At 42.8% G+C, this 24,476-nt stretch overlaps 5 non-coding genes and 1 pseudogene across 5 annotated transcripts; all 6 read left to right on the forward strand.

Annotated features, from left to right (window-relative positions):
• Positions 1-2,080: 2,080 nt before the first annotated feature.
• Positions 2,081-2,271, forward strand: LOC130350315 (U2 spliceosomal RNA). The gene has a single exon (XR_008887459.1). It is a non-coding gene; the product is annotated as a U2 spliceosomal RNA (small nuclear RNA).
• A 2,107-nt stretch (positions 2,272-4,378) lies between these two features.
• LOC130350317 (U2 spliceosomal RNA) lies at positions 4,379-4,569 on the forward strand. Its single transcript, XR_008887460.1, has one exon. It is a non-coding gene; the product is annotated as a U2 spliceosomal RNA (small nuclear RNA).
• A 2,091-nt stretch (positions 4,570-6,660) lies between these two features.
• Positions 6,661-6,851, forward strand: LOC130350318 (U2 spliceosomal RNA). Its single transcript, XR_008887461.1, has one exon. It is a non-coding gene; the product is annotated as a U2 spliceosomal RNA (small nuclear RNA).
• A 7,214-nt stretch (positions 6,852-14,065) lies between these two features.
• Positions 14,066-14,262, forward strand: LOC130350348 (U2 spliceosomal RNA). The gene has a single exon (XR_008887484.1). It is a non-coding gene; the product is annotated as a U2 spliceosomal RNA (small nuclear RNA).
• Positions 14,263-21,141: 6,879 nt separating this feature from the next.
• Positions 21,142-21,331, forward strand: LOC130350342 (U2 spliceosomal RNA). The gene has a single exon (XR_008887480.1). It is a non-coding gene; the product is annotated as a U2 spliceosomal RNA (small nuclear RNA).
• A 2,099-nt stretch (positions 21,332-23,430) lies between these two features.
• Positions 23,431-23,590, forward strand: LOC130350353 (U2 spliceosomal RNA; annotated as a pseudogene).
• Positions 23,591-24,476: the final 886 nt, after the last annotated feature.

Below are 24,476 nucleotides of genomic sequence, written 5' to 3' on the forward strand. Positions count from 1 at the left end.
CCTTACAAGGTTAAAAAGAAAGATTCCTACTTTCATTGCTACCTGCTTGCTGGCTAGCCAGCTAGCCAGCCCTGTGGGCCTTGCTGCTGCTGCAGCCAAAAAACAAAAGGTGGTGCTTCTGCTGCTTCTGCTTCTGCTTGTGTCTGGCCCCTGTTGGAGCGTCCAGGCACAGGACTTCTGCTGCTGCTGACTAAATGGCCTCCTTAATTGGATCATTTGAGTAGCCAGCACACCTGTGCAGGTAGGGCATGACATGATAGGCAGCTGCCTTGATAGCGGGTGGGTGCTGAATGTTCCTAATTGACAAAATAAGATTAATGCTTATGAAGAAATATAAAATCTCATCCCTTCCCCAATATCGCGCCACACCCCTACCCCTTAATTCCCTGGTTGAACGTGATGGACATATGTCTTTTTTCGACCGTACTAACTATGTAACTATGTAACATAACATGGGGGGGGGGGGGGTCTCCTGGCTGTTCACACAGGTGTGTCATTGCTGTACATTGACCATGCATTGCTTCTGTGGTATTGCAAAGGCAAAGACAAATGCTTCCAGCCATCCATTGCACTAATGGATTGGTCATCAGCTGGCTGTCTATGTCCCGCATCAATATAGACCAAAGTACAGAGGGTTAGGCTATGCTATTGTGCACCTACCTGATGCATCAGAAGGTGCGAGGCCCTTGCTAAATTCTGTGCACAGACTTTGAGATCTATGCTTTAGACTGTATCTAAACCTGCTCCAACATGGACTGACATTCTGGCCTACTTTCAGCCGATGCGACTTGTCTGTCGCTGAACAGTCGCTTTTTATGTATTCAGCACCTATGTATAATGTTGTAAAAATGCTCTAGAAGCTAAAGTCGCAGAAATGTCACACATATTTGGCCTGCAACTTTCTGTGCGACAAATTCAGACAGGAAAAATCAGTATAAATCCTTAGAAAATTATCCCCCAGTGTCTCCATCTGCTGGCGGTATTGAATAAGCATTGCTGCACTGATGGGGTATGCATTAGACGAAAAAAAAGAAGAAAAAGAAGAATAATACGCCCAGAAAAGAGGCGAAAAGGAGAAAAACGTAAAAAAACGTGAAAAAAAAGTAAGAGGAAGAGAAGGGAAAAAAAGGTGGAAATGGGTTTAAAAGTGATTTCGGCGGAGAAATATATATATATATATATATATATATATATATATATATATATATGCGCACACACACACATAGATATAAACGTATTCTCCGTTGAGATATTGCAGCCGCTGCTGTGTCCAGGCCCAGGAGCCTTAGCACTGTGCTGTGATGTCACTCAATACCACTGACATCACTAGGTGTAAACAACATCTCTCCTTTGCTGTGTATGTGACTATGGAGCTGTTTGGTGATGTCGTCTATTACGGCCTTCATAGAAGCAACAGGAGATTGTTGCATCCATCTTGAACCCTCAGAACTACAGTGCTATGATGTCACTCACTTCCACAGGCCTTGCAGAGTGTAAACAACAACAACCCAGCTTTGTTGTGTATGTAACCATAGGGATTTGTGATGTCACCTAGAACCTTCACAGCAGCGACAGCTTTATGAGGAGCATCAGCACTGCTCTGCCTGAGCAGAACCATCACCGCCATAGGTTGTCAAATAACCCGGATTTAACCCACACAGGTAAGTCCAATGGGGTGCAGGCATGTCCTCTATGCTTACAGCTTCCCGTGGGTGTTGGTTTGATACCGTTTGGGGACAGCCAAGGAGGCATCTGCAGGCAACAAAGGTAGGTGTGTGCTTGTGTGTGTGTTTCCTATGCAGATCCTAAGCCCAGTGTCACATGCAAGTAGGAGGAGTAAGAAGGGTTCCTGGCAAATCCGGGTTATGGATTGCATTTAAAAAGGCCCCGTGGGAGTGCAATGGGCCCCTGTCTTGCTGCTTAGCAATAATGGTATGGGTTTAGGTTCTGCTGTGTGTACTGGTGGTTGACTGCCCCCCAGCCCAGAGTGTGCATGGAAAATTGTCTGGCAGCCTCCCTGACAGCAAGCAGTGATAGTGCCCATGAAGGGGACCTTGTTGGGCCCGCCCCTTTCACGGTTATCGCTTCTCGGCCTTTTGGCTAAGATCAAGTGTAGTATCTGTTCTTATCAGTTTAATATCTGATACGTCCCCTATCTGGGGACCATATATTAAATGGATTTTTGAGAACGGGGGCCGATTTCGAAGCTTGCTTCCGTCGCCCTATGCATTGACCCGATATGGCAGTATCTTCGGGTACAGTGCACCACCCCCTTACAGGGTTAAAAAGAAAGATTCCTACTTTCATTGCTACCTGCTTGCTGGCTAGCCAGCTAGCCAGCCCTGTGGGCCTTGCTGCTGCTGCAGCCAAAAAACAAAAGGTGGTGCTGCTGCTGCTTCTGCTGCTTCTGCTTCTGCTTGTGTCTGGCCCCTGTTGGAGCGTCCAGGCACAGGACTTCTGCTGCTGCTGACTAAATGTCCTCCTTAATTGGATCATTTGAGTAGCCAGCACACCTGTGCAGGTAGGGCATGACATGATAGGCAGCTGCCTTGATAGCGGGTGGGTGCTGAATGTTCCTAATTGACAAAATAAGATTAATGCTTATGAAGAAATATAAAATCTCATCCCTTCCCCAATATCGCGCCACACCCCTACCCCTTAATTCCCTGGTTGAACGTGATGGACATATGTCTTTTTTCGACCGTACTAACTATGTAACTATGTAACATAACATGGGGGGGGGGGGGGGGTCTCCTGGCTGTTCACACAGGTGTGTCATTGCTGTACATTGACCATGCATTGCTTCTGTGGTATTGCAAAGGCAAAGACAAATGCTTCCAGCCATCCATTGCACTAATGGATTGGTCATCAGCTGGCTGTCTATGTCCCGCATCAATATAGACCAAAGTACAGAGGGTTAGGCTATGCTATTGTGCACCTACCTGATGCATCAGAAGGTGCGAGGCCCTTGCTAAATTCTGTGCACAGACTTTGAGATCTATGCTTTAGACTGTATCTAAACCTGCTCCAACATGGACTGACATTCTGGCCTACTTTCAGCCGATGCGACTTGTCTGTCGCTGAACAGTCGCTTTTTATGTATTCAGCACCTATGTATAATGTTGTAAAAATGCTCTAGAAGCTAAAGTCGCAGAAATGTCACACATATTTGGCCTGCAACTTTCTGTGCGACAAATTCAGACAGGAAAAATCAGTATAAATCCTTAGAAAATTATCCCCCAGTGTCTCCATCTGCTGGCGGTATTGAATAAGCATTGCTGCACTGATGGGGTATGCATTAGATGAAAAAAAAGAAGAAAAAGAAGAATAATACGCCCAGAAAAGAGGCGAAAAGGAGAAAAACGTAAAAAAACGTGAAAAAAAAGTAAGAGGAAGAGAAGGGAAAAAAAGGTGGAAATGGGTTTAAAAGTGATTTCGGCGGAGAAATATATATATATATGTATATATATATATATATATATATATATATATATATATATATATATGCGCACACACACACATAGATATAAACGTATTCTCCGTTGAGATATTGCAGCCGCTGCTGTGTCCAGGCCCAGGAGCCTTAGCACTGTGCTGTGATGTCACTCAATACCACTGACATCACTAGGTGTAAACAACATCTCTCCTTTGCTGTGTATGTGACTATGGAGCTGTTTGGTGATGTCGTCTATTACGGCCTTCATAGAAGCAACAGGAGATTGTTGCATCCATCTTGAACCCTCAGAACTACAGTGCTATGATGTCACTCACTTCCACAGGCCTTGCAGAGTGTAAACAACAACAACCCAGCTTTGTTGTGTATGTAACCATAGGGATTTGTGATGTCACCTAGAACCTTCACAGCAGCGACAGCTTTATGAGGAGCATCAGCACTGCTCTGCCTGAGCAGAACCATCACCGCCATAGGTTGTCAAATAACCCGGATTTAACCCACACAGGTAAGTCCAATGGGGTGCAGGCATGTCCTCTATGCTTACAGCTTCCCGTGGGTGTTGGTTTGATACCGTTTGGGGACAGCCAAGGAGGCATCTGCAGGCAACAAAGGTAGGTGTGTGCTTGTGTGTGTGTTTCCTATGCAGATCCTAAGCCCAGTGTCACATGCAAGTAGGAGGAGTAAGAAGGGTTCCTGGCAAATCCGGGTTATGGATTGCATTTAAAAAGGCCCCGTGGGAGTGCAATGGGCCCCTGTCTTGCTGCTTAGCAATAATGGTATGGGTTTAGGTTCTGCTGTGTGTACTGGTGGTTGACTGCCCCCCAGCCCAGAGTGTGCATGGAAAATTGTCTGGCAGCCTCCCTGACAGCAAGCAGTGATAGTGCCCATGAAGGGGACCTTGTTGGGCCCGCCCCTTTCACGGTTATCGCTTCTCGGCCTTTTGGCTAAGATCAAGTGTAGTATCTGTTCTTATCAGTTTAATATCTGATACGTCCCCTATCTGGGGACCATATATTAAATGGATTTTTGAGAACGGGGGCCGATTTCGAAGCTTGCTTCCGTCGCCCTATGCATTGACCCGATATGGCAGTATCTTCGGGTACAGTGCACCACCCCCTTACAGGGTTAAAAAGAAAGATTCCTACTTTCATTGCTACCTGCTTGCTGGCTAGCCAGCTAGCCAGCCCTGTGGGCCTTGCTGCTGCTGCAGCCAAAAAACAAAAGGTGGTGCTGCTGCTGCTTCTGCTGCTTCTGCTTCTGCTTGTGTCTGGCCCCTGTTGGAGCGTCCAGGCACAGGACTTCTGCTGCTGCTGACTAAATGGCCTCCTTAATTGGATCATTTGAGTAGCCAGCACACCTGTGCAGGTAGGGCATGACATGATAGGCAGCTGCCTTGATAGCGGGTGGGTGCTGAATGTTCCTAATTGACAAAATAAGATTAATGCTTATGAAGAAATATAAAATCTCATCCCTTCCCCAATATCGCGCCACACCCCTACCCCTTAATTCCCTGGTTGAACGTGATGGACATATGTCTTTTTTCGACCGTACTAACTATGTAACTATGTAACATAACATGGGGGGGGGGGGTCTCCTGGCTGTTCACACAGGTGTGTCATTGCTGTACATTGACCATGCATTGCTTCTGTGGTATTGCAAAGGCAAAGACAAATGCTTCCAGCCATCCATTGCACTAATGGATTGGTCATCAGCTGGCTGTCTATGTCCCGCATCAATATAGACCAAAGTACAGAGGGTTAGGCTATGCTATTGTGCACCTACCTGATGCATCAGAAGGTGCGAGGCCCTTGCTAAATTCTGTGCACAGACTTTGAGATCTATGCTTTAGACTGTATCTAAACCTGCTCCAACATGGACTGACATTCTGGCCTACTTTCAGCCGATGCGACTTGTCTGTCGCTGAACAGTCGCTTTTTATGTATTCAGCACCTATGTATAATGTTGTAAAAATGCTCTAGAAGCTAAAGTCGCAGAAATGTCACACATATTTGGCCTGCAACTTTCTGTGCGACAAATTCAGACAGGAAAAATCAGTATAAATCCTTAGAAAATTATCCCCCAGTGTCTCCATCTGCTGGCGGTATTGAATAAGCATTGCTGCACTGATGGGGTATGCATTAGACGAAAAAAAAGAAGAAAAAGAAGAATAATACGCCCAGAAAAGAGGCGAAAAGGAGAAAAACGTAAAAAAACGTGAAAAAAAAGTAAGAGGAAGAGAAGGGAAAAAAAGGTGGAAATGGGTTTAAAAGTGATTTCGGCGGAGAAATATATATATATATATATATATATATATATATATATATATATATATATGCGCACACACACACATAGATATAAACGTATTCTCCGTTGAGATATTGCAGCCGCTGCTGTGTCCAGGCCCAGGAGCCTTAGCACTGTGCTGTGATGTCACTCAATACCACTGACATCACTAGGTGTAAACAACATCTCTCCTTTGCTGTGTATGTGACTATGGAGCTGTTTGGTGATGTCGTCTATTACGGCCTTCATAGAAGCAACAGGAGATTGTTGCATCCATCTTGAACCCTCAGAACTACAGTGCTATGATGTCACTCACTTCCACAGGCCTTGCAGAGTGTAAACAACAACAACCCAGCTTTGTTGTGTATGTAACCATAGGGATTTGTGATGTCACCTAGAACCTTCACAGCAGCGACAGCTTTATGAGGAGCATCAGCACTGCTCTGCCTGAGCAGAACCATCACCGCCATAGGTTGTCAAATAACCCGGATTTAACCCACACAGGTAAGTCCAATGGGGTGCAGGCATGTCCTCTATGCTTACAGCTTCCCGTGGGTGTTGGTTTGATACCGTTTGGGGACAGCCAAGGAGGCATCTGCAGGCAACAAAGGTAGGTGTGTGCTTGTGTGTGTGTTTCCTATGCAGATCCTAAGCCCAGTGTCACATGCAAGTAGGAGGAGTAAGAAGGGTTCCTGGCAAATCCGGGTTATGGATTGCATTTAAAAAGGCCCCGTGGGAGTGCAATGGGCCCCTGTCTTGCTGCTTAGCAATAATGGTATGGGTTTAGGTTCTGCTGTGTGTACTGGTGGTTGACTGCCCCCCAGCCCAGAGTGTGCATGGAAAATTGTCTGGCAGCCTCCCTGACAGCAAGCAGTGATAGTGCCCATGAAGGGGACCTTGTTGGGCCCGCCCCTTTCACGGTTATCGCTTCTCGGCCTTTTGGCTAAGATCAAGTGTAGTATCTGTTCTTATCAGTTTAATATCTGATACGTCCCCTATCTGGGGACCATATATTAAATGGATTTTTGAGAACGGGGGCCGATTTCGAAGCTTGCTTCCGTCGCCCTATGCATTGACCCGATATGGCAGTATCTTCGGGTACAGTGCACCACCCCCTTACAGGGTTAAAAAGAAAGATTCCTACTTTCATTGCTACCTGCTTGCTGGCTAGCCAGCTAGCCAGCCCTGTGGGCCTTGCTGCTGCTGCAGCCAAAAAACAAAAGGTGGTGCTGCTGCTGCTTCTGCTGCTTCTGCTTCTGCTTGTGTCTGGCCCCTGTTGGAGCGTCCAGGCACAGGACTTCTGCTGCTGCTGACTAAATGGCCTCCTTAATTGGATCATTTGAGTAGCCAGCACACCTGTGCAGGTAGGGCATGACATGATAGGCAGCTGCCTTGATAGCGGGTGGGTGCTGAATGTTCCTAATTGACAAAATAAGATTAATGCTTATGAAGAAATATAAAATCTCATCCCTTCCCCAATATCGCGCCACACCCCTACCCCTTAATTCCCTGGTTGAACGTGATGGACATATGTCTTTTTTCGACCGTACTAACTATGTAACTATGTAACATAACATGGGGGGGGGGGGGGGGGGGGGTCTCCTGGCTGTTCACACAGGTGTGTCATTGCTGTACATTGACCATGCATTGCTTCTGTGGTATTGCAAAGGCAAAGACAAATGCTTCCAGCCATCCATTGCACTAATGGATTGGTCATCAGCTGGCTGTCTATGTCCCGCATCAATATAGACCAAAGTACAGAGGGTTAGGCTATGCTATTGTGCACCTACCTGATGCATCAGAAGGTGCGAGGCCCTTGCTAAATTCTGTGCACAGACTTTGAGATCTATGCTTTAGACTGTATCTAAACCTGCTCCAACATGGACTGACATTCTGGCCTACTTTCAGCCGATGCGACTTGTCTGTCGCTGAACAGTCGCTTTTTATGTATTCAGCACCTATGTATAATGTTGTAAAAATGCTCTAGAAGCTAAAGTCGCAGAAATGTCACACATATTTGGCCTGCAACTTTCTGTGCGACAAATTCAGACAGGAAAAATCAGTATAAATCCTTAGAAAATTATCCCCCAGTGTCTCCATCTGCTGGCGGTATTGAATAAGCATTGCTGCACTGATGGGGTATGCATTAGATGAAAAAAAAGAAGAAAAAGAAGAATAATACGCCCAGAAAAGAGGCGAAAAGGAGAAAAACGTAAAAAAACGTGAAAAAAAAGTAAGAGGAAGAGAAGGGAAAAAAAGGTGGAAATGGGTTTAAAAGTGATTTCGGCGGAGAAATATATATATATATGTATATATATATATATATATATATATATATATATATATATATATATATATATGCGCACACACACACATAGATATAAACGTATTCTCCGTTGAGATATTGCAGCCGCTGCTGTGTCCAGGCCCAGGAGCCTTAGCACTGTGCTGTGATGTCACTCAATACCACTGACATCACTAGGTGTAAACAACATCTCTCCTTTGCTGTGTATGTGACTATGGAGCTGTTTGGTGATGTCGTCTATTACGGCCTTCATAGAAGCAACAGGAGATTGTTGCATCCATCTTGAACCCTCAGAACTACAGTGCTATGATGTCACTCACTTCCACAGGCCTTGCAGAGTGTAAACAACAACAACCCAGCTTTGTTGTGTATGTAACCATAGGGATTTGTGATGTCACCTAGAACCTTCACAGCAGCGACAGCTTTATGAGGAGCATCAGCACTGCTCTGCCTGAGCAGAACCATCACCGCCATAGGTTGTCAAATAACCCGGATTTAACCCACACAGGTAAGTCCAATGGGGTGCAGGCATGTCCTCTATGCTTACAGCTTCCCGTGGGTGTTGGTTTGATACCGTTTGGGGACAGCCAAGGAGGCATCTGCAGGCAACAAAGGTAGGTGTGTGCTTGTGTGTGTGTTTCCTATGCAGATCCTAAGCCCAGTGTCACATGCAAGTAGGAGGAGTAAGAAGGGTTCCTGGCAAATCCGGGTTATGGATTGCATTTAAAAAGGCCCCGTGGGAGTGCAATGGGCCCCTGTCTTGCTGCTTAGCAATAATGGTATGGGTTTAGGTTCTGCTGTGTGTACTGGTGGTTGACTGCCCCCCAGCCCAGAGTGTGCATGGAAAATTGTCTGGCAGCCTCCCTGACAGCAAGCAGTGATAGTGCCCATGAAGGGGACCTTGTTGGGCCCGCCCCTTTCACGGTTATCGCTTCTCGGCCTTTTGGCTAAGATCACGTGTGGATTTCTGTGCGTGGTTTGGGTTGAAAGGAGTGGTGATCGGGGCCCTCTTTACGGGGGGCCCTGGATTGTTGCTGAGCTGCGATCGTGGGTTTTACCTGCAAAAATGAGCGAGAAGGCGCGTGGACTTGAGGACACGGTGCGGATCTACGTTCCTGGCGAGCACCGGGGGACGATCGGACTTGACCAAATCGTTGTGGAGATTCTTCGCAAGCTTGATTACCTACAGGTATGGAATGTATTGGCTATACAGGATTTTCCTAGGCAAGGAATTTATGATATTACTTTTTGTGGTTCTGAGATTTGCCAGAGAGTCTATATGGATCTTGAAGAAATGAAGAGGAAAAGTGAGCCTGCTATAATGAAGAAGATTAAAGTGGAACCGTTATTTATGAATACAACAAAGGTAGTAATTGTCCACATGTATAATCCTAAGGTTTCTGATGAAATGGTTACAAACTTTTTGTTCCGGTATTGCGAGGAAGTGAAATTTATAGGAAGACTTAAGAACAAGTTTGGGTACTTTAATTGTAAGAGAAAGTTTATTGTAAAATTTAAAAAAGATGAAGGAATGCAAGATGGAAGGAAGAGCATACCACAGGTGTTTTCTATCGGAGGAGAGAGAGGTTTCTGCTTTTATGAAGGCCAGTTGCAATATTGTAGAAAGTGCCATGCCTATGGCCATGTGCAGGATTATTGCCCTGAGAAAGGAGAATGTTGCAGAAATTGTGGGAAAACTGGTCATGAAGCAAGTATTTGTACAGAGAAGAAGACATGTGATATCTGTGGAAGTGAGGAACATTTGGCAAGAGGCTGTGATATGTGGTATAAAAAGAAGAGAAGTTATGCTGATGCAGCTGGGAATAGAGGAGAACAAAGAGAAAAAGGGGGAGGGAGGTTTGTTCCTGGAGTTGGTGAGAGTGTGAGTGTGAGTGTTAATGTGGCACAGGTGGCTGAGGAAAGTTCTGTGATAGTGGAGCACATTAGCACTCAGGAGAGGTCAGGGGAGGAGGGTGTTTCCACTGCTGTGACTGGTGAGGAGACAGGTGTGGGAGGTGAATTTACCTTGGTGAAAAAGAAAAAAGCAAAAAAAGTGAAAGTGGTGGAGAAAATTGAGACAGTGTATGGTGATGTTCTTTCTAGTGAAGAGGCTATGGATGATATTGAATGTCCAAACCCAATTGTGGGGGAGGAGGAGGGAATGGAAGTTGTTGGGTCATCTCAGAGATCTCTAACACCTGGTCAGAGAGTTTCTCGCAGTAAGGAAGAAGAGGAGGAGGAAGATGAGGATGTGCAGGTTGTGAATAAAAGGTGTAAGACAGGGAGCTGGTCTGAGGATCAGGAAGCCCTTGTTCTTGGTAGTGATAATGAAATAGACAGGGACTCTAACATAGGGTCGCCTGATTGTTTTGCAAGTTTACATAGGAAAGTTGAAGGCCAAAATGTTAATTTCTAAGTTAAGATGGATTTTAAAGCATTTGGTTTTCTTTTCCTAGTTATTATGACTTTGGTTGTAACAACTATTAATGTAAGAAGTATTGAGTCTGAAATTAGGAGAGCTGCAATTTTTGATATTCTTGAGAATGTTAGAAGTGATGTGATATGTTTACAGGAGTGTGCAATAAAGTCAGCACCTTATGCAAATGAGTGGAAGTGTGGGCAGTCCTTCTGGTCCACATGTGCAGAAAACAAAAATGAAGGTGTTGGGATTTTATTGCGAAACAGGGACATTAAAGTTTTAAATTGCCAAACTTTAGTACCTGGTCGTTGTATGGTTTTAATTTTTGAGGTTTTGGGCCAGAGGATGAGAATTTTTAATGTGTATGCTCCAGCAGAAAAACAAGCACGTTTGTCTTTTTTAGAGTCCCTTAAGTTTTTTATCCCTGGTCGTGAAGATACTATTATTGTTGGCGATTTTAACTGCATTAGATCCGTCAATGATCGTGAGAGCTCTGCTGAGGTTAGAACTGATATTACTTCCAATGTTTTAAATCAAATTATTCAAGACTTGCATTTTACTGATGTTGGACTGATGGTTAGCACTGATGAAAGATATACGTACATATCAGATAGTGGCCGCTGTAAATCCCGGATCGATTACATCCTGGTCTCTGATGGGATTAAGGTGGTCCGGTGCAATCAAATGATGTCAACTTTCTCAGACCACAAGATGGTGTCGGCTGAGATAAGTGTCACAGAGTCCCTTCATTTTGGGAGGGGGCTCTGGAAATTAAATGTAAGTCTATTGGAAGATGAGGAAGTAATGGCTGGTTTTAATCATGTGTTTTTATCCTGTGTTTCTAAACAACCTGATTTTAGTAATGTCTTAGTGTGGTGGGAATGGGCTAAAGGAGAGTTTTCTAATTTCTTTAAGATGTTTTGCATAAAGAGAGCACAAGAGAAGAGGAGGAGTGATGAAAGGCTTGTATCCCGGTTAGAGACTCTCTATAAGTTTAAACGTGTTGGTGTGGAGGTGGAGGATGAGATTGTTAAGGTGAAGGGGGAGATGAAAAAAAGGTTGTTGGAAAAGGGAAGGAATATTGTATATAAGTCTAAAGTGCAGCACCTAGAAGAAAATGAGCAGTGTACACGGTATTTCTTTAAAAAATGTTTTAATGCTAAAGGTGTTTTTAAATCTGTTTTTACCCCTACGGGGGAAGTTTTTGGAGAGGAGATGGTGAAGGAGATTGGCAGATTTTATGAGACACTCTTTAGTAATAAGAGCAGAGCCAGTGAGACGGAGATGAATGATTATTGTAATATTTTGGAGAATAATGTTCCTGTTGAAAAAGTAGATTTTTTGATTGATGATGTTAGTGAAGGGGAGATCAAGCAGGCCCTGGATAAGATGGCCAAAGGGAACACACCAGGCTGTGATGGTCTCCCCGCTGAGTTTTATTCCGCGTTCTGGAATATTTTAAGTAAAGAGTTTACACGGGTGGTGCAATATGTTTTTAACTCAGGTGTTTTAGCTGAATCTATGAAGAAAGGGGTCATAACATTAATTCATAAAAAAGGTGATGGCAGAGATCTTAAAAATTGGAGACCTATAACTTTATTAAATTGTGACTACAAGATAATTGCTAAGATTGTGGCTAATAGACTGAGTGATGTAGTGGACCACCTTGTGGGAGAATACCAAGTTTGTGCAGTACCGAAAAGAAAAATAACAGATAATTTATTGCTTTTAAGAGACTCTATTTATTACAGTAACTTTAACAAGAATGCACTGTTTGTTGAGTCCATAGATTTCGAAAAGGCTTATGATAAGGTTGCACATGATTTTATGTTCATTGCTCTAAAACACTTAGGTATTCCAGAAAAGTTATTATCTGTTATTATGAGTTTTTATCATGGGGTGACAAGTCAGATTTTAGTAAATGGGCATGTGGGGCCTGCTTTTAATGTCTTGTCTGGAGTCAGACAGGGATGCCCACTCTCCCCAATTCTGTTTATATGCGTTATAGAGGGCCTGTTGAAGAATGTGCAGAAAGATAAATGTGTGAGTGGCGTTTTTATTCCAGGTAGTGATGGTAGTAAGTTAAAGGTTTTAAGTTACATGGACGATGTGGTTTTTACTTGTACATCCCAAGCAGATCTCAACAGAGTAAATTTGCATGTGAGGATTTTTTGTTGTGTGGCTGGGATGAATGTGAACTGGGGGAAGTGCCAATTATGCAGTTTTGGGAACCAAGAGAATATAGTAGTGGATGGTGTTAAGGAAAAAGAAGACATTGAAGTGCTAGGAGTGATATTTGATAAAGACCTCAAAGGAAAGAAAAGTTATGAGACTTTGGACAGTAAAATTGAGAAGAAGCTATCCTTCTGGAGGTTAAGGAACTTGTCACTTAAAGGGAAAGTTGTTATCATTAAGTCTGTAATCCTACCGCTTCTCTTGTATACGGCTATGGTGCTTCCTCCAGGGAAGTTATGGACTAGGAGAGTCACAAGGAAGCTTTTTGTGTTCTTCTGGGGGTCTAAGATGGAGAAAATGAGAAGAGAAGAAGTGATGAAGAGTATGAATTTGGGCGGATATAACTTTCCAAACATTGATCTGTTTTTAAAGGTGCACTATTTTCTTTTAATTTTTAAATTGATACAGTGCAATAATAGGGCGGCAGACATGAGTAAATACCTTGCAGGATGGTTGTTTTCCAAATGGGGCTGGTGTGAGAGGGATTTGAGGAGACCCATAGCACATGTGATACCTACCTTCTATGTGCTCCTCAGGTCTTTCAATGATCAATTTGGTTTGAGCTCTTTAGGTGAACCTGATAAAAAGAAAATAGAACAAGAAATAAGGAAAAATGAGAGATTATATGAAGTACCATTCTGCACTAATGCTCAGTCTGTGAAGATTTGGAAGTTTTTTAAAGTTATTGGACTATCAAACAGACAAAAAGACGTTAGTTGGATGTCCTTTCATGGCTGCCTCCCAACCCGATCTTTTTTAAATGGAAGAGGTTTGAGAATAAGTGACAGATGCCCAAGAGAGGGTTGTGGAGGTAGAGAAGACTTAGTGCACCTTTATTGGGACTGTTTTTATGCAAAAGAATTTTTTATGTTTTTAAAGAAGTTTTTAATCCAACTCACTGGATATAACAGTTTTTCTTTTGAGAAAGTTTTTATTGGTCAAGAGCTTAGTAAAAAGGAAGATACACGTACTAATTGGATTCTTTTTTCTGTTTTTAAAGAGGTTTTATGGGACTCACGCAATTTGCTTGTTTTTAAAAATGTTGTTATTTCTCCGAGGGAATTGAAAAGATTGTTTTTAGGAAGGATTTTTACTATCTTTCTACTGGACAAAAAGAGAATTGGTGAAGAAGAAGCGGAGAAAATCTGGATGCATACACGATGGAAAAATTTATAAGAAGTACGTAAAGGAGAAAGCTGTAAGTTTTTGACCAATTTCTGTGATTGTTTTTGACATGTTTTTTTGTTTTGTTGTTTGGTCACTTTTTCTTGGCACTCGGTTCCCTTAGTTAGTTTTTTCCGTATGATGTTTTTTCAGATATTGTTTTAAGTGACGAGTCTTGGTAGGTGACCTGATGATCGTCCAAACAATAGTCTGTAACTGAGGAAAAAAAAAAAAAAAAAAAAAAAAAAATCTGTTCTTATCAGTTTAATATCTGATACGTCCCCTATCTGGGGACCATATATTAAATGGATTTTTGAGAACGGGGGCCGATTTCGAAGCTTGCTTCCGTCGCCCTATGCATTGACCCGATATGGCAGTATCTTCGGGTACAGTGCACCACCCCCTTACAGGGTTAAAAAGAAAGATTCCTACTTTCATTGCTACCTGCTTGCTGGCTAGCCAGCTAGCCAGCCCTGTGGGCCTTGCTGCTGCTGCAGCCAAAAAACAAAAGGTGGTGCTGCTGCTGCTTCTGCTGCTTCTGCTTCTGCTTGTGTCTGGCCCCTGTTGGAGCGTCCAGGCACAGGACTTCTGCTGCTGCTGACTAAATGGCCTCCTTAATTGGATCATTTGAGTAGCCAGCACACCTGTGCAGGTAGGGCATGACATGATAGGCAGCTGCCTTGATAGCGGGTGGGTGCTGAATGTTCCTAATTGACAAAATAAGATTAATGCTTATGAAGAAATATAAAATCTCATCCCTTCCCCAATATCGCGCCACACCCCTACCCCTTAATTCCCTGGTTGAACGTGATGGACATATGTCTTTTTTCGACCGTACTAACTATGTAACTATGTAACATAACATGGGGGGGGGGGGGTCTCCTGGCTGTTCACACAGGTGTGTCATTGCTGTACATTGACCATGCATTGCTTCTGTGGTATTGCAAAGGCAAAGACAAATGCTTCCAGCCATCCATTGCACTAATGGATTGGTCATCAGCTGGCTGTCTATGTCCCGCATCAATATAGACCAAAGTACAGAGGGTTAGGCTATGCTATTGTGCACCTACCTGATGCATCAGAAGGTGCGAGGCCCTTGCTAAATTCTGTGCACAGACTTTGAGATCTATGCTTTAGACTGTATCTAAACCTGCTCCAACATGGACTGACATTCTGGCCTACTTTCAGCCGATGCGACTTGTCTGTCGCTGAACAGTCGCTTTTTATGTATTCAGCACCTATGTATAATGTTGTAAAAATGCTCTAGAAGCTAAAGTCGCAGAAATGTCACACATATTTGGCCTGCAACTTTCTGTGCGACAAATTCAGACAGGAAAAATCAGTATAAATCCTTAGAAAATTATCCCCCAGTGTCTCCATCTGCTGGCGGTATTGAATAAGCATTGCTGCACTGATGGGGTATGCATTAGACGAAAAAAAAGAAGAAAAAGAAGAATAATACGCCCAGAAAAGAGGCGAAAAGGAGAAAAACGTAAAAAAACGTGAAAAAAAAGTAAGAGGAAGAGAAGGGAAAAAAAGGTGGAAATGGGTTTAAAAGTGATTTCGGCGGAGAAATATATATATATATATATATATATATATATATATATATATATATATATATATATGCGCACACACACACATAGATATAAACGTATTCTCCGTTGAGATATTGCAGCCGCTGCTGTGTCCAGGCCCAGGAGCCTTAGCACTGTGCTGTGATGTCACTCAATACCACTGACATCACTAGGTGTAAACAACATCTCTCCTTTGCTGTGTATGTGACTATGGAGCTGTTTGGTGATGTCGTCTATTACGGCCTTCATAGAAGCAACAGGAGATTGTTGCATCCATCTTGAACCCTCAGAACTACAGTGCTATGATGTCACTCACTTCCACAGGCCTTGCAGAGTGTAAACAACAACAACCCAGCTTTGTTGTGTATGTAACCATAGGGATTTGTGATGTCACCTAGAACCTTCACAGCAGCGACAGCTTTATGAGGAGCATCAGCACTGCTCTGCCTGAGCAGAACCATCACCGCCATAGGTTGTCAAATAACCCGGATTTAACCCACACAGGTAAGTCCAATGGGGTGCAGGCATGTCCTCTATGCTTACAGCTTCCCGTGGGTGTTGGTTTGATACCGTTTGGGGACAGCCAAGGAGGCATCTGCAGGCAACAAAGGTAGGTGTGTGCTTGTGTGTGTGTTTCCTATGCAGATCCTAAGCCCAGTGTCACATGCAAGTAGGAGGAGTAAGAAGGGTTCCTGGCAAATCCGGGTTATGGATTGCATTTAAAAAGGCCCCGTGGGAGTGCAATGGGCCCCTGTCTTGCTGCTTAGCAATAATGGTATGGGTTTAGGTTCTGCTGTGTGTACTGGTGGTTGACTGCCCCCCAGCCCAGAGTGTGCATGGAAAATTGTCTGGCAGCCTCCCTGACAGCAAGCAGTGATAGTGCCCATGAAGGGGACCTTGTTGGGCCCGCCCCTTTCACGGTTATCGCTTCTCGGCCTTTTGGCTAAGATCTTGTATCTTGTCAAGGGGCTCTGAGTTCGTCGAACCTTCGGCCTTGAGGCATCGGCGGTTTTTTAGCCGTCTTAAGCCTCATGCTGCTATAGGAGGAGGACTTACAAAGAACGGGAAGGCGATCCCCCATGGCGACCCTTAGGTTTGCTGCGCATACTGAAACTCGGATTAAGAACACCTTCCGTATTGAAGTGGATGAGGAGAAAAAGGAGAAGATGACTTTGGAATTTTTTGTCAAGAGAATTATGCTGGATTTATTGCACATTCAGAGAGAAGATGTGTTTTGCCTAAAAGACCCAGGTAAAGGACTTTTCATTCTTACCTTGACTTCCGCATCTGCATGTGACCATATGTTTGAGAAAGTTCGGGAGCTTGCCAATGAGGAGGATATGAAAGGACTTGTTTTCATTGCTCTATATTCTAATGGCGATGTTCCACTGGTGGTTACTATGCACGATCCATACGTGGATATAAGAGACATTGTCTTATTTTTAAACCAATATTGTGCGGAAGTCAAATACTCTCATAAAATAATGAATGCAATGGACTTTTGGACTGGAAAGCATAAGTTTGCTGTTAAGTTCAGAGAAGATGTGAGAGGAATTGGAGGTCTGTGTCGCCCACCTGCAAATTTTTTAATTGGGCGTAAACGTGGCTATTTATTCTACCCTGGGATGCCGTATTATTGCAGGAAATGCCATGAATATGGTCATACACAAGAATCTTGCAAAGAGGAAGTGGTTATTTGCAAAAGATGTGGCCAAAAAGGCCACACCACTTTGGACTGTCAAAATGAGATTCTGTGTAATGTGTGTAAGCAGAAAGGACACGCTTTTAAGGATTGTCCTCAACGCTCCTGGGCCAATATTGTGGCTACGTCGGCTGGTCCCTCGATGAGGAAGAGCTCCATGGATGCTGTGCCTGTGCCTAAGACCCACACCCTGAAAGTGATGCCTGAGTCTTCTGCTACCGGAATTCCTGTGATACCTGCTGTGGCTCATGTCTCCAAAAGCATTGTGTCCCCGGGGAAGGTCGTGGGACCTGAGACAGAAGTGAGGGGTTCTCCTCTCATGGAAGTTGAGGGTCCTGGACCGCCCAGAAGGGATACAGAGGAGATGGATGTAGAAGAACGGCGAAAGAGGAAAAGCAGAGACCGGAAAGAGGAAAAGGGCCTTAACATCAAAAGGAGTGGTCGAGTTAGTGCGGACGAGGGGAACGTGGAGATTGTCTGCCAAAAGGTTATAACAGCATCCGACCCTGTTAATATTGAGGAATTTGTGTCACCACCTACAGATTGGGGTTCTTTGTCTGAGGATAATGAATGACCCAGGAGCTACCAAGTGTTAATATCTCCTCCTTCAATGTGAGGAGTTTGAAGAGCCCAGAGAGGAGGGCTGCTTTATTTTCTTTCTTGTCTTCTTTGCCTACAGACATTTTATTTTTACAGGAATGTGCCATTGATTATGATATCAATTATTCATCTTTGAGATCTGAATGGACTCTTGGCCCGTCTGTGTGGTCAGGGGATAATGAGAGGAAAGTGACTGGTGTTTGCATACTGTTCAAGAGCAGTGAGTATAAAGTTACCTCCTTCACAGACATTGTACCCGGTAGAGCCCTGCTCGTTCATATTATTTATAATGACATGAATATGAGACTTTTAAATGTATATGCCTCTCCAGATAAGGATGAAAGATCTGATTTATTAGAGAAAATTCAGTTTTATTTACCGGGTTCATCCCCGCTTATCATCGCTGGTGATTTTAATTGTATAATGGCAGGAGAGGAGCGGGCTGGAGGATCTGAACAAAGGAAAGATAAGACTGAAAAACAACTAAAGGATTTTATAGTTGATTTTAATTTAAAAGATTTGTGGAGAACCTCTTTCCCTAATGACCCTGGGTATACCTGGGGGAATAGCCTTTATATGTCAAGGATTGATTATATTTTTGCTTCTGGATTTGCATTTTATGGGAATATGCAATTGACTTCTACCTTTTTTTCAGATCATAAGATTTTATCTGCTACATGTAAGTTTGATGGGGTTTGCAGAGCCAAAGGAGTCTGGCGTCTGAATATCTCTTTGCTTGAAGATGAAGAAATTAAATGTAATTTTATCTATCTTTTTAAAAAATTGCAGAACTCAAGGACTAATTTTAATTCTCTTTTAGCATGGTGGGAATTCTGCAAGGTAAAATTTAAAGAGTATTTTATTAAGATGGGTGTTAAAAAAACAAAAGAGAAATTGAAATGGTATAGAGATCTTAACACAAAACTACAAACCTATTATCAACTCAAAGAGCTGGGTGTATATGTAGACGATCTGATTTTAAGTGTTAAAAGTGATATTCAGAAGGCTATAACTAACAAAGGGAAAGAAATAATTTTTAACTCCAAAGTTGAATGTAAAGAGAAGGATGAAAAGTGTACAAGATTCTTTTTTAAAAAGGTAATGGAAACAAAAAAGTTAATGATTAACATTGAGGATGAAACTACTAATGTAGGAATGTTATCCAAAGCTAAATCCTTTTATCAAGATCTGTTTAATGAGAAACCCATTGATATATCTGCTGCTAATTTTCTCCTAAGCACTTTAGATTGTGGTTTAAGTAAGGAGGACCAAGATGCACTTTGCACAGAAGTAAGATGCCAAGAATTAGAAATTGCTGCTAAAAGTTTATCCACAGGTAAAACACCAGGTTCTGATGGACTTCCTGTAGAGTTTTATAAAACCTTTTGGGACATTTTTAAAGATGATTTGCTTAATATTTTTAAGGAGGCTTTTAATTCTGATGTTCTACCTTTATCTTGGAGGAGTGGTATAGTGTCTCTGATCCCCAAAAAGGGGGATAGGAACAGCTTAGAAAATTGGAGACCAATTACGCTTCTTAATGTTGATTATAAGATTATGTCAAAAATTTTTGTTAACAGAATGAAGCCGTTTTTGTACAAGGTCATCCATGTGGATCAGGTATGTGGTGTCCCAGGAAGGAGTGTAGCTGAACCTTTAAATGCTATTAGGGACGTCATATGGTATCAGCAAGAGCGGAATCAAAATCTAGCCATTCTATCTCTAGATTTTCATAAAGCGTTCGATAGAGTATCACATTGTTTTTTATGGATGGTTTTACAACGCATGGGTTTTCCTAACATATTTATTAAGCAAATTGCTCTCTTATATAAAGGTTCTTTTAGCAGGATTTTAATAAATGGTTTCCTTACAGATTTTATTAATTTATCATCAGGGGTAAAGCAAGGCTGCCCTCTGTCTCCTATACTGTTTATATGTGCAATAGAACCTCTGTTAAACTTAATAAGGAATGATAAAATAATAAAAGGAGTGCCAGTTCCTGGAGGTAATAATGCCACCCTTAAAGTGTGTGGCTATATGGATGATATTAATGTTTTTTGTGAAAGTGCCTTCTCTTTACAAAGAGTTGTTGATGTTACTGATTTCTTTTGTAAAGCTTCTGCTTTTAAACTTAATTTATCTAAATGTGACTGTTTTTATATAGGTAAATGGGAAAACGTGCAAATACCAAACCTAAAATTACAGTCAGAAAAAATAAAAATCCTTGGAGTCATCTTTGATAAAAATAACAATGGTGAGGAAAGTTGGCTAATGGTAAAAGAAAAGGTAAAGAAAAAGGTAGACTTTTGGTCCCTTAGGAAATTATCCTTAGAAGGTAAAATTTTGGTGATTAAGGCTATGCTAATACCCATTATGCTCTATTTAAATATGATTTATCCTCCTAATGAACTTATGTCTAGGCAACTTCAGAGGATTCTCTTTGAGTTTCTATGGAGTTCTAAAGCAGAAAAATTAAAAAGAGATACTATGTATAAGTCACAAAAAAATGGAGGAAAACAGGTTCCCTGTATTAGAAAATTTTTATACTTAAGGTTTTTTAGTTGGTGTTTTAGGGGACTTTTTATGAAAAGTGTATGGTCCTGTTTTTTAAAGTACTCTGCGGGACATATTTTTAGAAAAAGAGAATGGGTGTTTTTATCATTATCTTCTCCTGTACTTTTAACTCCGCCTAAACATTATGCCATCTTAGAAAAAATTATACGTATGTATAACCTTAAAGACTTTGACTTGTTAACCTTGAGGGATGCTCGCAAGATAGAAGTACAGTTAAATTTGCAAGAAGAAATATGTATGGTCTCTAATTTTTCTTATAATAGGTGTGTACAAATATGGAAAAAGGTAAACGAGCCATATCTTTTTAATGAGCACAAGGATTTAGCATGGATGATTATCCATGAGTGTCTTCCGGTAAGATTTTTCCAATATAGAAGAGGTCTAAATGCTGTATGTGTCTGTCCCCGGGAAAATTGCAATATAGATGAAACTGTTTTGCACCTTTTCTGGAATTGTTATTTTGCACAAAAGGTTTTTAGACTAATTGGTTCTTTATTGAAATTCCTAACAGGTCTAAAAGTTTTAAATCATGAAGTTGTTTTATATGGCAAAAGTGATGGAGTTACGAAAGAAAAAGAGAGAATTTTGTGGATTTTTATCAACTGTACAAAAAATGTATTATGGAAAGTTCGTAATATCCTTGTCTTCAAAAGAGATTTTATTTGTGAAAAAGAATGTTTGAAGATGATATACAGTGAAGTTTACTTGTACTATTTAATTGATAAAAAGAGATATGGGCAGAAAAAAGCATTAGCTATGTGGAATTTACATTTATGGAAAACAGTATTTGATGTATTGTAAACATTTTTTGTGATGTATTTAAGTTTTTGAGTTTTTTCAATAAAAATGTAAAAAAAAAAAAAAATCTGTTCTTATCAGTTTAATATCTGATACGTCCCCTATCTGGGGACCATATATTAAATGGATTTTTGAGAACGGGGGCCGATTTCGAAGCTTGCTTCCGTCGCCCTATGCATTGACCCGATATGGCAGTATCTTCGGGTACAGTGCACCACCCCCTTACAGGGTTAAAAAGAAAGATTCCTACTTTCATTGCTACCTGCTTGCTGGCTAGCCAGCTAGCCAGCCCTGTGGGCCTTGCTGCTGCTGCTGCAGCCAAAAAACAAAAGGTGGTGCTGCTGCTGCTTCTGCTGCTTCTGCTTCTGCTTGTGTCTGGCCCCTGTTGGAGCGTCCAGGCACAGGACTTCTGCTGCTGCTGACTAAATGGCCTCCTTAATTGGATCATTTGAGTAGCCAGCACACCTGTGCAGGTAGGGCATGACATGATAGGCAGCTGCCTTGATAGCGGGTGGGTGCTGAATGTTCCTAATTGACAAAATAAGATTAATGCTTATGAAGAAATATAAAATCTCATCCCTTCCCCAATATCGCGCCACACCCCTACCCCTTAATTCCCTGGTTGAACGTGATGGACATATGTCTTTTTTCGACCGTACTAACTATGTAACTATGTAACATAACATGGGGGGGGGGGGGGGTCTCCTGGCTGTTCACACAGGTGTGTCATTGCTGTACATTGACCATGCATTGCTTCTGTGGTATTGCAAAGGCAAAGACAAATGCTTCCAGCCATCCATTGCACTAATGGATTGGTCATCAGCTGGCTGTCTATGTCCCGCATCAATATAGACCAAAGTACAGAGGGTTAGGCTATGCTATTGTGCACCTACCTGATGCATCAGAAGGTGCGAGGCCCTTGCTAAATTCTGTGCACAGACTTTGAGATCTATGCTTTAGACTGTATCTAAACCTGCTCCAACATGGACTGACATTCTGGCCTACTTTCAGCCGATGCGACTTGTCTGTCGCTGAACAGTCGCTTTTTATGTATTCAGCACCTATGTATAATGTTGTAAAAATGCTCTAGAAGCTAAAGTCGCAGAAATGTCACACATATTTGGCCTGCAACTTTCTGTGCGACAAATTCAGACAGGAAAAATCAGTATAAATCCTTAGAAAATTATCCCCCAGTGTCTCCATCTGCTGGCGGTATTGAATAAGCATTGCTGCACTGATGGGGTATGCATTAGACGAAAAAAAAGAAGAAAAAGAAGAATAATACGCCCAGAAAAGAGGCGAAAAGGAGAAAAACGTAAAAAAACGTGAAAAAAAAGTAAGAGGAAGAGAAGGGAAAAAAAGGTGGAAATGGGTTTAAAAGTGATTTCGGCGGAGAAATATATATATATATATATATATATATATATATATATATATATATATATATGCGCACACACACACATAGATATAAACGTATTCTCCGTTGAGATATTGCAGCCGCTGCTGTGTCCAGGCCCAGGAGCCTTAGCACTGTGCTGTGATGTCACTCAATACCACTGACATCACTAGGTGTAAACAACATCTCTCCTTTGCTGTGTATGTGACTATGGAGCTGTTTGGTGATGTCGTCTATTACGGCCTTCATAGAAGCAACAGGAGATTGTTGCATCCATCTTGAACCCTCAGAACTACAGTGCTATGATGTCACTCACTTCCACAGGCCTTGCAGAGTGTAAACAACAACAACCCAGCTTTGTTGTGTATGTAACCATAGGGATTTGTGATGTCACCTAGAACCTTCACAGCAGCGACAGCTTTATGAGGAGCATCAGCACTGCTCTGCCTGAGCAGAACCATCACCGCCATAGGTTGTCAAATAACCCGGATTTAACCCACACAGGTAAGTCCAATGGGGTGCAGGCATGTCCTCTATGCTTACAGCTTCCCGTGGGTGTTGGTTTGATACTGTTTGGGGACAGCCAAGGAGGCATCTGCAGGCAACAAAGGTAGGTGTGTGCTTGTGTGTGTGTTTCCTATGCAGATCCTAAGCCCAGTGTCACATGCAAGTAGGAGGAGTAAGAAGGGTTCCTGGCAAATCCGGGTTATGGATTGCATTTAAAAAGGCCCCGTGGGAGTGCAATGGGCCCCTGTCTTGCTGCTTAGCAATAATGGTATGGGTTTAGGTTCTGCTGTGTGTACTGGTGGTTGACTGCCCCCCAGCCCAGAGTGTGCATGGAAAATTGTCTGGCAGCCTCCCTGACAGCAAGCAGTGATAGTGCCCATGAAGGGGACCTTGTTGGGCCCGCCCCTTTCACGGTTATCGCTTCTCGGCCTTTTGGCTAAGATCAAGTGTAGTATCTGTTCTTATCAGTTTTCATGCTGGTGGGGATGGGTGCTGCATGGAGGATGCAGGTGTACCAGGGCTTTCCGGGGCTGGTTCTGAGGAATCAGCTCGACGGCTGCCCCGATGTGACCTGTTCCCTCCGGGTCTCGCCATGAGGCTGAGAGGGTCTAGAGCCGAGGTACTTTTGTGCCTCGGGGAGTGGTGACCCCGAGGTGCCGAAACTCACTGGGAGAATAGGCTCACTGAGTTGAAGCACGGGCACCATAATCTCTTCACCTTGTGGCACTCACCTCTTGATTCCCGGCCTTCTGGCTAGGATCAGAGAAATTTTTATAGATCCGGCCGGATGTCCGGGCAGTATATCTGCACACATTCACTTATTTATTTATTTTTTGTCTCACTGTGTCACTTTTTGCGTGTTGTGTGTTCACAGGATTTGTCAGGATGCGGTAGCCCTTCTGGGTGTCCCTCCTGGCGGTCTAGGGGAGGTGTGTGTGGCCATTAGGTTCCGCACCTCCCTGCAAACACCCCGGGTACTCCTGCTTCGCAGGGTACCTACCGTAATCGGCTCTGCGGGCAGATACCTTGGCTAACGCCAAGGGGGATGCCGGGAGCATTTGTGGTCTCCTAGTAGCTTCGGCGAAAAGGGACATCGAACCTGGAACCTCGCAGGTACCTTTTGGTCCGGAGGCGAAGGGTAAGGTTTGTTGGGGGGCCTCTCTCCTATCGGAGAAGGGCTTGCGATAGACCGCATCCTTTGTGCACGTTTTTTTAGTGTAACACGTTTGCACTTTTTCTTGCACTTTGGGTGAATCGAAAGCACGTTCCTCGGCTTTAGATAAAAAAAAAAAAATCTGTTCTTATCAGTATACTTACCTGGCAGGGGAGATACCATGATCGCTACGGTCTGAAGAACTCCAAGCATTGTGGTAGAGATTTTTGCGTAGTACGATTGCAGTACTTTTCGTTCTTATTAGAACCGCATTTCTCTAGAGCATACCACCTGAAGATCGTCTCCTGC

Source organism: Hyla sarda, unplaced genomic scaffold (genome assembly GCF_029499605.1).
Source record: "Hyla sarda isolate aHylSar1 unplaced genomic scaffold, aHylSar1.hap1 scaffold_942, whole genome shotgun sequence".
In the NCBI taxonomy this organism is placed as follows: domain Eukaryota; kingdom Metazoa; phylum Chordata; class Amphibia; order Anura; family Hylidae; genus Hyla; species Hyla sarda.